At 33.0% G+C, this 14,025-nt stretch overlaps 1 long non-coding RNA gene across 1 annotated transcript; it reads left to right on the top strand.

Annotated features, from left to right (window-relative positions):
* Window positions 1-1,573: 1,573 nt before the first annotated feature.
* LOC118151585 (uncharacterized) lies at window positions 1,574-12,468 on the top strand. The gene is made up of 3 exons (XR_004739973.3): window positions 1,574-1,984; window positions 7,955-8,070; window positions 11,008-12,468. It is a non-coding gene; the product is annotated as an uncharacterized LOC118151585 (long non-coding RNA).
* Window positions 12,469-14,025: the final 1,557 nt, after the last annotated feature.

The raw sequence follows: 14,025 nt of genomic DNA, 5'->3' as shown, positions 1-14,025 counted from the left end.
TGGACTCCTGTGTCCTCCCAAGCCTAAACCAGGAGGAAGCTGAAACTATGAATAGACCAATAACAAGGTCAGAAATCGATGCAGCAATTAAGAGCGTACCACACAAAAAAAGCCCAGGTCCAGACGGGTTCACAGCCGAATTCTACCAGACACACAAAGAGGAGCTGATGATATTTGTGGGCTCCTGTTTGGCAAAGTGATGACAGTGAAAGCCAGATTATAATCAGCTGAGAAGTACCTGTCACAGGTAAGCAGCAACAGCAAACAGAACTTAATTCTTTAAAGAGGCTTGACAAAACACCAAATAAATTGGATGCCTTAAAAGGGAATTTGTAATAATCAATTTATAGTCTACTAATAAAATGGTGTATTATACAGATTCAAAAACTTATGCTATATAAGATTATTTAGCAACATGTAACTAAATTGAAATATATTAATAAGAAAGAAGCAGATTGATATTAGATGTATATTTCCAACTTCATAAGACAAAATAAGTCTGTAATTTTGCCAAAAATGTTATTAAGCAGTATTCTCTTTATGGTGAGAGATACTTTTTTATATTCATTTAAGTATTTTCAAAATTCTTTATGATGAGCATGTATTACTTTTCTGAACAGTAATAAAAAACAAAACAGTATGTTTAACGATGGGGGAAATTATTTTTTCCTATTTTTAATATAAAATATATTGTTATTGAAGTAAAATTTACATGTAAATGTTCATTTTCATGTTAGGACAGCTTTTCAAAACACTTGAAACAGAATACAGAATATTTTCATCATCCAGGAAATGTCCTTCTGCTTTCCACTCCACTCCCTGTTCAACCAGATGTAGGTAACACTATAGATTAAATTTCGGCTATTTTTTGACTTATAGAAATGGAATAATAGATTATGTATTTTTTGAGTTGGCCTCTTTTGTTCAACATAATGCTTTTGAGATTTACTTATCCCGTTACCTGTATAAATAATTTGTTTTTCTTTATTGGAGAGCAATATTCCAATATATAAAAAGACCACCATTTGAATATCAGTTCTTCTGCAGATAGACATTTGGGTGGTTACCTATGTTTGGCTATTATGAGTGAGGCTGCTGTGAATATGCTCATCAATTATTTTAGATTAACAAAAATTTTTTTGAAGTTGGTATAAAATTTTTCACTGCAATCAGTGATATATGAGACTTCCAGTTGTACCCTATTTTTGACAATACTTGGTATGATCATTTTGCATTTCCTTGTAGCCATTAGAATATTTTTAGTTTTCATTTCACTAAAAACTAAAACCTCGGAAAAGTTTTCATGTGTACTATCCCTGATGAATTGGCTAGTACATGTATTTATTATGGATTTGGAGGAGATTTTAAAAATATATTATTTTAATAAAATATTTATGATCTATGAATTACAGATTATTTTTATTGCATAATTGTATAATTTGCCTTTTGCTTTCATCATGATGCATTTTTATTAGCAGTTGCATTTTATTTTTATAAAATCTAATTAACCTTTTATTATTGGATTGTCCTTGTAAAAACTCTTGTTTTACCCAAATTGTGAAGATACCTTTTCCATAGAGGATTTATGGTTGTAATGTAATCTTTTAACTTTGTGGTCCATAAAAATTAATATTTTTAGGTTTTTAATATTTTTATTAGGTTAGGTAGAGATTAAAGTTATATTTTTCTTAAGACCATATAGCAATTAAAACACCATTTGTTAAAAAAAAAAGATCTCTCATTCTTCCATTTAACTGCCCTGATGCCGTCATCCAAAATCAATTAATGATATATCACCCGATTTATTTCTGGACTCCCAATTATCTTTCATTATCTATTTGGTCTTCTGTCATATCACACTCTCTTGATTTATGTATTATTTTTGTAACTTTGTAAGTCTTCCGAATGTGTTCTTTTAATTTTTTACAGGATCATTTTGGCTATTTCAGATCCTTTGCTTTTCCAGCAGGTTTAGCAAAAGCAAGTAAGTTTCTTGACAAAGAATGCATTTGATTTGGAATGCATTGACTCTGTAGGACAGTTTGAAGAGAACTAAAATATTAATAATTGCCAATGTTTTAATCTATGAATACTTATTTTTCCATTAATTTTGGTACTATATTTATCTCAGTATTATTTTATAGTTTCCACTAATTCTGGTAATTTTCCACATAGAGAAAATGCATACTTTCCAATTGATTTATCATTATGTATTGGTAATTTTTCATTAAAGTTTTAATGATATTTTGGCATATACATATATATATTACACATAAATGTTCCATATATAATTTGTTATATATTTGACATATTATATGTAAGTTACATGTAATTAGCATGTAACTAATTGTTATGTTTCAATTATTTGATATATTTGTTTGAATATTATATATACTATATATCCATAATCTTATATTATATGCAAAATTTTCTGACAAGTACACTTACAATGAGTAGCATAAAAACTAATGTCACAGCAGAACAACAAGTTAATAGAAAACAGCAATGAAAAGAGTTTCTTAGAGTAAGCAAGAAAATACATCAAATAAGAAGAGTGCCTGAGAGTGGACCAAATGTTCACATATTGCTGTCAAACACAATCTAAGGGTTCTTAGCTGTAACTGGGCATTCATTGTCAAGTTCCTGCTGTTTTTAAGATGTTACACTGAAAGTGAAGTTGTAAGTTTTGTATTAACTTACAACTCAAGCTTAGATTTCTAACCATACCTGACAAACATGATCTGACATTAGGACTTAACCCTGACAAGATCTGATTTATATCAACTGCCTTTTTTACCTGATGAACAACCCTTTAGTCTAGAGTCAACAAAATTTTCGACACACTCTTTTTTCTTTTTTACGTTATTTTCATTCTCTTTTTTTTGTATTAAAATATGAATAAAATTACTATGTGGATACTTGCAAGCAATTATCAGAAAATTGTATCCTGTTTCAGTTTTTTTAAATATAGCATTTTTAATAATTTGTTGTAAGTGAGAGTATGTAGTTTGTTTTCTGTTGTCTTTAATTTTTATTTCCTGGTGATAACTTTTGTCTTTGTATAAATAAAACTATAGTTTGATTCTCATTATTTATTTTTCAGATATATTCCAGTGTCAGATACTTATATATTTGCCAATATATATACATATATGTGTGTGTGGATATATGTATGTATGTGTGTGTATATATGTATGTGTTGTGTGTCTGTTTGTGTCATAGACACACATACACACACATTTAAACACACACACATATATTTATGTCACATTTCAGCTAATTTGTATTAGTCAGATTTCATATAAAGGTACAAGGATGCAAGATTGCAAAGAAAGTTTCCAACTATTTAAAAGGTTTTATGACCTTTTATGCTTCTCAAAAGCACAGGTAACAGAAGCAAAAACAGACATGTGTGATTATATCAAACTACAGATCTTCTCCACAACAAAGAAAACAAACAACAGCAACAGAATGAAAAAGAAACCCTGAAACAGGGGGAAAATATTTTCTAACTACTTATCTTCTAGGGACTATATCCAGAATATACAGGGAACTCAAACATTCTGATTGCAAAAGAAAAAACATCCAATAAAAAATTGGCAAATAATCTCAACAGACATTTCTCAAAAGAAGACTTACAAATGGTTAATAAGTATCTAAAAAATGCTGAACATTGCTATTCATCAGGGAAATGCAAATTAAAGTCACATTGAGGTATCATCTCACTCTAGTTAGGATGGCTATTATCAAAAAGCCAAAAAATTAGATGCTGGCAAGGATACAGAGAAAAGGGAGTTTTTTGTACTAGATTGATGTATGTCTTTTGAACAGTTCTAGTTTTACTTTATACAAAATAATCAGGAAAAGTGTAAAAATTCAAAAGTGAAATACAAGTTTTATCAGTTAGTTGCCTGTGGGGGAGGAAATGTAAGCTAGTAGAGCCACAGTGGAGAAAAATATAGCAATTCCTCAAATAAACAAAAAACAAATAGACCTACCACATGATTCAGCAATCCCACTACTGGACATTTATCCAAAAGAAAGGTGCTCATTATGTTAAAGAGACACCTGCATGCCTATATTTATTGCAGCATAATTCCAATAGCCAAAGTATGGAATCAACCTGGGTTTCCAATTAAAGATGAATGGATAAATAAAATGTGGTATGTATACACAATGGGATAGTATACAGCCATTAAAAAAATGAAATCCCGTAATTGGTGGCAACATGGATAGAACTAGAGGACATTATGTTAATAAATTAAGCCAGAAACAGAACCTTAAACACTGCATGCTCTCACTCATCTATGGAAGCTAAAAAATATTGATCTCATAGAAGTAAAAAGTAGAACAGAGGATACTAGAGACTGGGAAGGGTATGGGGAAAAGAGGGATTGGGAGACATTTGTTAAACTTACAACTAGACAGGAAGAATAAGTTCTAGTGCTTTATAGCACTGCAGAATGACTATAGTTGACAATAATATATAGTTTCAAATAGCTAGAAGGAAGATATTGAATATTCCCCACATAAAGAAATGATAAATGTTTGAGATGATGTGTATGCTAATTACCTTGATCTGATCATTATACATTAATGTATCCAAACATCTCTATGTACCCCATGAATATGTATGATTATTATTTGACAATTATAAAAATTAAATTACAGAGTAAATAAAATAAAAATTTTAAACATTTTTAAAAATGGGTGATGTTTGCAGTGGCTACATTTAGAAAGCAGCATATAGAAAATATGAATTTTGAGAATACAATGTATTGAATTAATTATACCAACTAAACACGAAATATTTCAAAATTTAAATATAATGTTGTCAAAGTGTTGCAGACTGATGTCTGTGTTCCCTCAACATTCGTATGTTGAAATCCGATCCGCAAGGTGAAGGCATTTAGAGGTGGTATTTGGGAAGTGACTCCCCCAAATTCATGAGAGAGAATTGGTCATGTGGGTGTAGCTCTCATGAATGAGATTCATATCCTTATAAACAATTTCCTAAAAGGAGAGCTCCCTCTCCCTGTCCACCAAGTCAGGATACAGCCAGACGAAAGATGTCTATAAACTTAAACGAGAAAGTGGTCCCTCACCAGACACTGCATCAGCCAGTGCCCAATTTTGGAATTCCCAACCTCCAGAATTATGAGAAATAAATTTTTGTTGTTTATAAGCCACTCAGTCTATGGTAGTTTGTTAGAGCAGCCAAAACTGACTAAGACAGAAGATCTATCTATCTATCTAGCTAGCTAGCTACCTATCCATTTATCTTTCTTCTGTCTTAGAATCTGGTTTCCCAATAAATGTCTTCAAAAAATGAATGCAACTAACAACAGATAGATTATGTTACAAAACATATATGGAAACCATTTTCTTCAGCAGTGAAATATACATGACAGTAGATGTTAAAAAGTATAACTTTTGTGTTAGAAAAAGTCAAATATCTCAGAAATGTTTTAAGGTATTAGAATATATAAATAAAAATAGAAATTTTAGAGGATTAATGAAGTATGTCCAATAAAAGAATGATAGTTTCAATGAGAGAAATCAGCAAAATTTAGATATATAAGTCATTATAATACTGTGATAGTACAGTGTCTCCATCTTGAAGCATATAGATTCTAGAAATAAAAGGTCTAAGTTAATAGAATAATTGCTATTATAAAATATACTGTTAGGAATTTGAGACAGCAGGAATAGAAGTAAGTCTTAAAATCTTTCAGAAAAGATCAAGAAATAAATTTTTTTTTGAAATTGAAGTTTTGTCAAATGTCTCAATATAAAAGTTGTCCTGAGAAGGAAGTAAAAAAATGTTGTGAAAATTTTGAGAGAAAAAGAGAAATATGTAATCTATAACCTAGCTAACTTATCAATAAAGTGTACAGGTAAAGTAAAAATATTGTCAAGCATTCAAGATCTCAAAAATGTTACTTCCCAAATCTCCCTTCTAAGGAAAATATTAAGGACATGTTTCACCAAAACAAGTAAGGACAGTTTTTAGGTGGATGGTGGAGAGAATTCAAGGATAAAAACTAGGGAGGAGGTCCAGAATTTATGGATGCTATGCTGGGCGCGATGGCTCATGCCTGTAATCCTAGCACTTTGGGAGGCCAAGGTGGGCAGATCACAAGGTCAGGAGTTGGAGACCAGCCTGGCCAACATGGTGAAACCCCATATCTATTAAAATGAAAAAATTAGCCAGTGTGGTAGTACACACCTGTAGTCCCTGCTCCTCAGGTGGGTGAGGCACAAGAATCACTTGAACCTTGGAAGTGGAGGTTACAGTGAGCTGAGATCATGCCACTGCCCTCCAGCCTGCATGACAGAGCGAGACTGTCTGAAAAAAAGGAAAAAAGAAAAAGAGAAAAGAATAGAATAGAAAAGAAGAACATATGTTCTTCTTCATTTTCCCAAAAAAGAAAATGAAACTGATACAGTCCCTAATGTGTCTAAATATATTAAAATAAAACTACAGAGAAAAGTATTAGTGATCAACAAATAGAAATAGACAACTAAAAGCAGTGTAATTTTTACTGCAAAAATCACACAATATGTGTAAAACATTAATTTAGTCATAGCACACTAGATGGCCCATCTGTGAATATTCACATAGTATAATAAGAAAAAAATGGACTTAGTCAATAACGATTCCTTACTGAAGACTTATGTTTGTGATGAGGGAAAAGAACAAGGGGAAGCAGGAAAATTGTTGCATTTGGTTGTCATAAATCAAAAGATAATACACAAAAATTAAAAATAAAACATAATTGCATATTTATATTGTTTAGAATATAGAATATAAGAACAGAGGAAATCACTGAAAGAGTTGAAAGTTGTTTGACTCGGGATATAATAAGATTGTAAAAAGCTAAAAGGATATTATTGAGGAGAAGAATTAGCATTTTATGCTACGCTAATGCTGGATTTCAGTGGATATTAAAAATTTCTTTAAAAACAAAATGTTACAGATTTTTAAAATACACAAGTGAGCATCAGACACAGATGCAATATTTTTTATAAGCAAGCCAATTAGATATGGCTACCAAAGTGTCAATTTCTTGCAAGTGAGGACGTTTCTTCATTTATAATTGCTGCCAAGATTCTGAATCATATATGAGGCAACGTGATCCACTGAGAGAGCCACTTCTGTTCCAGGACATCTCATTTTGTGCTCTCCTTACTTCATGACTCACATGTTTCAACCAGAGAGGCTTCATAACCCCATGCATTTAGGCTTACAATGTGGATTTCTAGGAAAAACTGAGACCGCCTGCAGAAATATTTTATAGACTCTTTCCTCTGTAAAATAGCATTATCACTTTATAAGCTTTTGAACAACTTTGAACACGTTCATTAATGTGTTTACAATAACTTGAGGGCCTTTATTTCCTTGAGTGTCCTAAGCAGTGAGTGGTAACATCAAGCTTGTTGCTTACTCTGCTTACTCTTTTCCTTTCCAATACAAGCCCTTCACAAGACACACAGTTCCTTACCTAATACTGTTTATATTAGTTTTTACTGTCTTTCAAAAATGTCTGCAAGCAAGTAAGTCATTAAAACCTGGACAACAACCATATTAAGTCTGTTGAAAAACATGGGAATCACAAGCATATTTGTACATGAGTGTTTTGGGATCTTCTTAGCTCAATTCCTGGTTTTCTCTCATTATCAATAGTTAGTTGACAAGCTTTATATACATTAATAAAGACATTTTGTTAACTCATGTTAAAGGCAAAATTCAACTCCTTCTCTTGACAATTTATCCTAGCATCACAGCATCTGGGGAAAGGGTTTAAAATGCTTATTACATATTTTCTCTAATTTTCATTTAATTATGTTTATAAACCTTGAGACCCTTTGCTGAATCATATAGTGATGATATTAGAGGAATTTCCAGTAATATGATAGACTGATTTTAATTATTTTCCTTCTGCTTTTCTAGATTTAGACTGATTTTATTCACAACAGCCTTCAAAAAAAATTCCTTACGTTTGATGTTCTATCCTCACTCAGTTAGGACATTCTTCAAAACAAGCCGGCTTCCTCTGGATCACAATGGTAATGCCTTCCCTTACAGCTTGCTTCAAAAATTTTGCATCTTCATACCAAAGTTTTAGAGTTACACCAGCCTCAAATTATTTCCATTTTCCCCAAATTACGTCCAAATTTTTACTTTAAAATTAATGTTAATTTTATTAATGTCACAAGATCAAAAAAGTCTTTCATATGCAGTTATGTTCAACTTACAAATTTTGTTATTCTATTTATAAATTGAGTACAATGAGAAATAGCTTCACTTTTTCATGGCCATTTATATTAAATATTTCCTTAGACACTATGATTCATAGTTCTAAATGGTAATTTCATCCCTGACAAATTTTAGTGTGAAGAGTTGAATTATTAAAATCGATTACACAAATCATAGATATTAGTCAACCTCTAATTTTACTGCCATTTAATATAGCGGAAAATGCAAAGCATTGCTAAAATACTATTTTCCTTGAGAAGTTTGTAAAGTGTGACACTCTAAAGTTTTTCCTTTTGTTTTTCTGCATCAGGGAGCATTTTGGTTCCGCAATAACAATAATGTATGTGGAAGCACTGATCACAAAGGAAATCTTTTCAGTGTTGGCACAACTATGTTTTATACTCCTTAAATCACATTGTTTTTAAGATTGCCACTCTTCTTTCAGCCATCCGATCCATAAATTCACAAATGCCAAGCTTGTATAAAATCTGGGGATATCAGCTATGTCCTTATATAGTCATTTCATAGATCGACACGACCTTTTCCACTCTTAAGGAGCCGCTGGTGTATTTTTCAGCATGGCCTTGCAGGTCTGATCCAAATCATTAGAATATTCACTTGAAGATCCTCTCTAGGTCAGTTTTTACACCCTGACCTCCCTGGCAGGGAGGGGATAGTTTCAAACCTGTTGTTTCATCGTTTCCTCCAGAGACCATTCATTTTTTAATGACATGGAATTTAGAAAATATGTTTTAACACTCCAAACATTGATATAAAGTTAATCTAGTTCTTGAATTCTAATCAATCAATTGCTAAACATGAACTTATGCTTGAGAGGAAATATGTACTCATAAAGATCATGAGCTCTATGGTCATACACTCTGGATTTGAATCCAGACTTTGAAACTAATTCTAACTACTTGAAGGAACTTGGATGAGTTTCTTAATTTCTCTAACTTTAGTTCCTTCATTTGTCATCTGGGAATATTAATACTACCTAATTCATAAGGTCAATGAGTACTCAATCAGTCAATGCAAATAAAGCCCTTAGAAGATGTATGACTCATTTTAATTTATCCATAATGTTAGCACTCGTTAACCACTATACACCAATGAGCTAGACCTCATTGTGTTCCAGTTTAAATATTTTCACTCTTTTCTTGGACCCTTTCTATTTTCAAGCTCTGTGCTCATTGTCAGACTTTGCCTTGGTTACTATCAAAATATGTCCGACTTTCTTTCCATGTTTCTATTGCTTCTTAGATCTATAGGTTCATCTTTAAATTCATGTATTTTTGGTAACAACCAAACCAGGTAATGACATTATCAAGCCCAAACCTTAAGCTAAAACTGAAGCATAGGGTTTGATTTAGCCATTGGATAAAGTTGTTTTATGCTAGAAAGTATCTGCATCCCTTAACAATGGATTTATATTTCTCCTTACATTGCTGAAGAGAAATAGCAATTCAGCTTTACATGTAGCAGTCAGACTCTTTTCAACTCACATATTCATTTTGGAAGATTGCCAGTCTGTGTTGCAAATAGGCACTAAATTAATTCATTTTGGCTCTGATTCAGCTGTGTTTGCTCAGGCAAAATTTCTGCCTGAAGTTTCATTGACTCTAAAGTCAATAAAATCTTTGCATATATAAATCTTGATGAGTCATCCTGAATAAGTATCTTGCAGTTTCTCTCAGTGTGATTCCTACTATTGAATAATCAAGTGGTATTTTATAAAAGATTTGAGTTGACTGAAGACAAGAGTTATCTATTGAGTAGAACCCTTGAAATTAAATAAAAGATAAACATTATATGCTTTAAAACTATTTTATTCAACACTAACTTATTAATAACGGTGGACAAATTTAGTTAAGAATAATTTATATTTGCATGCTACAACTATTCTTCATTTTAAACTTCTTAAGTGTGTAATGTGATAAATGCTCATTCTTGGTATCTACTCTGAATGAAAAGGATAAATTAGATCACTTATTTGTTGCCTTTAAGAAATATATAAAATACTGTCGACTTAAAATGTGCTATCAAATGTTTGCTACATACCTCTGTGTTCTATTGCAAATATAGAAAGATGAGACAAGGTGTGGTCTCATGAAGAGGAGAGTTGAAGAATTTTTTGTATCGTCCATAATAGAAAGCATTAAGCTTTATCTATCAAGTCAATGCTCTCAATATACCCAAATTTTAACAAACTCACAGAAAGAACTCAAAATACCCTTATGTGCTAAATTAGGTTATCAAAAGGTGAACCTGAAATAGAGCAAAATATTTATATTTATAATCCTGGAAATGAAGTTAAGAGAAACTAGATCTTGGAAGTTCATAGTAATAGTGAAAAAGTTTTATAGGCAGCAATTAGTGCAGGTAAAGAAAGATGAATAGTATCGAGGGATGCAGTGAGGCAGTGTTGTGTTTCCTTGGGATATATTCTAAACATTTCACCAATCACCAATATATCCATAATGAACAGGAAAGAATTGATGTTATACTACAATATTATCTGATGGGAATTTAATTACACAGAGTCTATTTACAAAGGTGGGGATGATGTATAAGAGATGGTTCTGGAAGATCTTTCTGCAAAACGTAACACGCATGACTTTGTAGCTTAAACCAGTAGCCACTTATATAGTTCAGAATTCTACAGTTTGGTAGTTTAGGGTAGACTCAGCTGACTAGTTCTTCTGATTTTAACTAGTCTTACTCATGCATTTGTGGTTAATTTCCAGGACCGGGAGGTGATCAGCCAGTCTAGGATGCCTCAGCAGGACTCAACTCTGTTTTACTTGATCTCTCACTGACTAGTATGAAAGCCTGAGCAAGTTCTTATAGTTGGACAGGCCTCAAAGACAGACAGCGGAAACATTCAAAATGTTTTGAGGAATAAATTTAGAAACGGTCCCTTGTTACCTCTGCTGCACTTGGCCAACCTATTTCTTTGTTTTTAAGTGTGGATCACTGCCCCGCATACTCCGATTTGCACCCTTCCAGACCAAACCGAACTGTTATATTTCATGTATTTTTTTTAGTAAAAATGAGCTAATTTGTTATTTTTATTTTTATTATTTTTCATTAGCATAATAGTTTTTGAATTTTTTTCATATGTTATTGGGGTACAGGTGGTATTTACATGAGCAGGTTTTTAGTGGTGATTTGTGAGATCCTGGCACACTCATCACCTGAGCAGTACGCACTGAATTGTATTTGTGATTTTTCATCCCTCGCTTCCTCCCACCCTTCCCCTGAAGCCTAAAGTCCACTGTATCTTTCTTAAGCCTTTGCATCCTCTTAGCTTAGCTCCTACATATCGTTGAGAAAACACGATGTTTGGTTTTCCATTCCTGAGTTACTTTACTTAGAATAACAGTCTTCAATCTCATCAGCCAAAGAACATATGAAAAAATGCTCAACATCACTATTGGTCAGGGAAATGCAAATCAAAACGACCCATTTCTCAGGAAAGATGAAGACAGATTCCTTTGCTTGATGGGAATAGGTGAAATGTGGCATGGAACAAAGGATCTTTAGAGCAGTCAAACTATTCTCTCTGCTACTATAATGATGGATACATGTCACTATACATTTTCAAAATCCAGAAAAAGTACATTAAGAGTGAGACCTATGTAAATTACGAACTTTGGGTAATAGTATTGTGCCTTTCTTGGCTCATTAATTATAACAAATGTACCACTTTGACGTGGGAGGTTGACATTGGGGGAGACTGTGTGTGTGTTGGGGGTAATTATGTGCATTCGGCTCAATATTGCTGTGAACCTAAAATTGCTCTGAAAAGTAAAGTCTATGTTAAAAAGCGGATGCTTTGAGGAATCAGTGTTATAATAAACTTTTCATTCTAACATAGAGACTTCCAAATGAAGTATTCTGTCACACTAGATCAATGCACATTTTCTAGAACTTTGTATTAATGAAATCAAGCAATATGTAATACTTTTCGTCTGTCTTTCACATAGCATAATTACCTTGAGATTTAGCTCATTGCTGAATAGTATTCAATTGTATGAAAAGTCAGTACTTATTTACCCATTGATGAATATTTGAGTTGCCTATAGCTGCTGGTTGATACCCATAATGCTTATAACATTTGTGTTGTGTATTATTTCTCTATAGTATTAAGAAGTGAAATGGCTATATCATATCTTAAGTGCATATTTATGTTGCTTAGAAAGGAAATATTTTTTCTCTAAATTGATTATGTCACCTTACATGTTTCTCAGCAGTGTGTAAGAGTGGCAGTTGTTCCACAAGCCTGCCAACACCTGATATGGTCAGCCATTTTAGTTCCGCCATTCATATGTGTGTATAGTGACATTTCATTTTGGTTTTCATTTGCATTTCTTTAATGACTTATGTTCTTGAATATTTTTCTGCACTTTCATTTGCTACTTGTGTTGGTGAAGTGTACTGTTTGTTCAAATCTTTAACCATGAGAGGTATTTGTTTTCTGAATTTTGGGAGTGTTTTATACATTCTAGTTATAAATATTTTACCAGATTTTTTTTTTACAGTATGAATTTCTTGTATTTGGTATATATCCACATTTTAGCATTTCGATTTCCTTACCAAAAAGTGGGAAAATGCAGCAATTTCCCAGGAAGTCAAGCCCACCAATTTTGGAGGCTCCTAACACAAAGTTCCTCTTAATCCCTGCAGAGGATCATGAAAAGCACCAAAACTAAACTTGCTCCAAATGAAAGGTTTTATTGTTCCAGTTGTCAGGCTCAATATTGGACTCAGTGGATTGCAAGGATGACCAAGTGAGAACCCCGTTTACAATATCTTCCATTTTTAAAACTGAAAGCAATTACACAAAAAGAAAAAAATTGAGAGGGATCATATGTGCTTACAAGTGTTTTATGTGACGTTTGTCCAATTTTAACCTTCAAAGACTCAGACCCATCAGGATCGAGTAATCCTGGTCACTGTTCTCAATTCATCAAAATTTGAGCTAAAAAGACCATGTCAACTGATGACAGCAGATGGTGGCAGGGCTGAGGACACAATACTTATTTTCCAGTCTCATGGAAAAATGAATAAATGTAGCTTTAAAACTAAATAAAGGAGATTAGAGGTTTTTTCCAACTTTACCTGATGGCCTCTGGCAATAGCAAGGAAGTGTAATGGAAAATGCTGGGTGGTGACAGTGAGGAGGATACAGAAAAAGGAAGCATCCCTCAAGAGAGGCAGAGGAGAGAAGATATGGAGAAAGCCCTACATTCCTCACCAAAGGCCAATCTCTGAGGGTTGCAGATGGGTTAAAATCTATGCTTTCACTAAGGAGAGGAGTGGAGGAGTGGAGGAACAGGATGATGTCTTAGAAGGGGGAGATTACTTCAGACTTACAGACGGAAATCAGGGGTGTGGGCAAAATATCCCACAGAGCCAGCAGTAGTCACAGGTTGCAACCAACTTGACACCTTCACATCTGGTCTAACGAGACCCTCAGGCTGACAGATGTTACAGGGAAGAAGAGAGAAGGGGTGAGAGAAGAGGGAAAAATAAGAGTCCCAGGCCATGGAATCAGCAGCAAGGTGATTATGTGATGTGTCTTTTTACAGCTGAGTTAGATGTTTCCCACCAGTTACTAATGGAATTAATTTAAATATATTTTCTTGCTCCCAGAAATTTAATATATGGACAGTGGTTACACTTGACAGGATAAAATGTTACAGTACAACTTATATACTTTGAGTGGACAAAAAAAATATCATTTATAGTATCTTAAAATA

Source organism: Callithrix jacchus, chromosome 2 (assembly GCF_049354715.1).
Source record: "Callithrix jacchus isolate 240 chromosome 2, calJac240_pri, whole genome shotgun sequence".
Taxonomy (NCBI): Eukaryota; Metazoa; Chordata; class Mammalia; order Primates; family Cebidae; genus Callithrix; species Callithrix jacchus.
This window is presented reverse-complemented; position numbering and strand designations above follow the sequence as displayed.